Source organism: Pagrus major, chromosome 12 (assembly GCF_040436345.1).
Source record: "Pagrus major chromosome 12, Pma_NU_1.0".
NCBI classification, from domain to species: domain Eukaryota; kingdom Metazoa; phylum Chordata; class Actinopteri; order Spariformes; family Sparidae; genus Pagrus; species Pagrus major.
In genome coordinates this window covers 17,321,479-17,324,249 of record NC_133226.1, presented here as the reverse complement: position 1 = coordinate 17,324,249, position 2,771 = coordinate 17,321,479, and the positions used below count along the sequence as shown (strand labels likewise).

Here is a 2,771-nt window from a genome sequence, read left to right as displayed (position 1 = left end):
TGTTAGAGGAAGGAAGACATAAGCCTGACTAAAATATAATTTATTTTTGTTGTTTGTTTTCCTCACTGATGTGGATGTTAATTGAAACTACAAAAAAGACTTACTGGGGCGAGTGATGGAGAGAACAAGAGGTTTTGTAAATTTGCAGCTGTGTTCAAGTTTGTTTTTCTCATTTTATTTCCAAACACAAAATTAAGGGTTTTATGTCAACTTCTCAGCCAGCTGAGAAAAAAAAAACAATAATTATGGTGAAAATAAAAAACTCCAACTCATTAAAGGTCTTTTCAGTGAATGCAGAGATCAATTTTCGTGTCATTCAAACTGGCAAATTAAGCTCTGGTCTTTCTTCAGGTCAAAATTAAAAGCATAACAGGATTTTACTGTACTTTCACTGTAGAGGGGTTCTTTTTTCTGGAGTGATTTTTCAACCCCAGAATGTCTTAAATCACTACATCACCAGGACGCTCATATTTTCTACTTCACAAAAAGCCCTAATTGTAGGGTTTAGAATACTCAATTACAGAAACAGACAATTGGATGAAAGTTTTTGCCATGTGTCAGAGTTTTCTCAACTGTGCTGTAACCATAATAAGCATAAGGTTTCCTGCTTTCTTTAAGTCCAAGGCAGAATCTGGTTAGTTTGACAGTGTTTTGGCTACACTTTAACTAAGCAGTGAAAAAAAATATAATCACTGTCAAATTATATAATTATTTAAAATTCACACAAATGCATGCTGAATGATGTAATAACATACATAAATAATACAGTGCTGAGGCAAACATTTACCGCACTAACCACTTAAACGGAATACAATGCACACTGACAAAAGAAAATATGCAGAGTTGGATAAATTACAGTTGAATAATTAAACAGTGAAGGGAAATAGCTAAGAAAAGCAGTTGTGGGAATCTACTGTACAGTGGTGGAGAACCTATTCAGCCAAGTAGCAATGCTGAACTCTTGGACCTCACATTTATCTGCTATCACCTGGGACAGTTTGGGAAGTAAGACTAAGGGACAGTGTTCTTCTATAATATGCTGGAGGTGTGTGGAATGAAGTGGTGTCGCACTTTTTCGTGTCTGTTATTGTGTGTCTTTGGACAGTTGTCTTCTCCACTTTGCCTGGTGAGTAGTAAGTAATATGTGTCTGAATTTGAGATGTTTCATCTTACCAAGAATGTTTACACTGTGTCCAGTTTTGTGTGTGTTTAAGCCCAGCTAGCAGCATGGCTCAAGGGTCAGTCTATCAGCTAGAGGGCTTTTCCATTGGCACTTTTGGCTGTGCAGTCAGAACATGCCGCACTGATTTTCTGTTTTCATTACCAGTTCACGTCAAGTTGAGCAGATTCGGGCCACGGACGGACACTTCTGAGGTGCCGTGACGTCTCGCAACCACGGCCAACCTGTGACGACCACCTTCTCCTCCTCAATCAAGCATGTCTTACAATAACTCTGTGCAGGACACTAGAGAGATCAGCTTCTAACCAACTATCTTTAGTTTCTCTCCTAGTCCCTCTTTATATGTTCAGATATCTGCTTTATTTTACTGCTTCACTGTGTTCGCTTCCAGCTGTTTTGGGAGTCCTTTGGGAGTGTTACTGCTGGTGAAAACCCCACCATTCCTGATTTTACTGCTTCATAATAAAAACATTGAAATAAGCCTACACTGTGAGACTTTTATTGTAGAGCATTTATCAGAAAAGAAACGTGTCTATCACCAAATTAGCTGAGCTTTGTTAGATGCGATTCTTCAATAATACTGCAGCAAGAGTATTTACAGCCACTTTTCTGACCAGTACTCAAGACAAGCATGTCAATAGTTAGTTAGACACACCTTCAAGCAGGTAGTCCTGTTATCATGAAAATGCCAGTTGATTTTATGCAGATATTCATGGTGTTATTCATGCTGATATTCAGTATGTATTCATGTTAGAAAGCTAAACCTTAAACTAAGATGGTGAACATGATAAACATCATATGCACATAACATCAGGTTGTTAGCATTGTCACTGTTAGCATGTTAGCATTTATCTCATTGTACTGCTCTGCTCCGAGACCATCTCACTCTTGTTTTAGTAATTGTAATAGTATAGTATTCTGTAGTTCTCAGTGTTCACACCAGCTGGTCATGCACAGAAACAAGAGCAACAGCTAGGAAATGTACAGTATGTGTGATGAGAACATGATGTGCTGTCTTTTTGACAGCTCAAACACAGGCTGACAAGAGGATTCGACTTTGGGCTTTGTTGTCTTCTGACAGAAAACAACAAAGCAGGTTGTTGCATAACCAGTGATATTGAAAGTCTCCCAAGATAACATTTTTCATTAGGATGAACCACTTGTTCATATTTTGTCTGTAGGGTGCACTTCCTTTATGAAATAATTCACTTAAATTTGGTTAAAGATTTTCAGTATGTAATGTTTTATGTCAAAGGTTTCAATGTGCTACATCATCTGCATCATAAACATTTAATCTAACTTCAATTCTGTAAAGACTCAGCGAGACTTAAATAAGGAATGCATGTGTGTGTGACCTCTAAGATTTCAGTAGAGTGAGTGACTCAAACTGTGTTGTACTCCACTATCTGGAGGCGACACTGATGCGCTCTAACACTGGTAACCCCAAAGTGTTTCCTCTCAAATATCAAGGTCACTGGAATTCATTCCCACTGAACTAAACTCTCAGATTCATGGTCTAATGAAAGGACACACACACAGAGTGAAAGCTGAAAAGGGAGCTAAGGACACTGTTTACAAATGTCTTTATACC

General features: G+C 38.1%; 1 long non-coding RNA gene across 1 annotated transcript; it reads left to right on the top strand.

The window, feature by feature from the left end:
• The first annotated feature begins 1,039 nt into the window (after window positions 1-1,039).
• Window positions 1,040-1,665, top strand: LOC141005565 (uncharacterized). Its single transcript, XR_012179882.1, has 2 exons — window positions 1,040-1,126; window positions 1,328-1,665. It is a non-coding gene; the product is annotated as an uncharacterized lncRNA (long non-coding RNA).
• The last annotated feature ends 1,106 nt before the right edge of the window (window positions 1,666-2,771 follow it).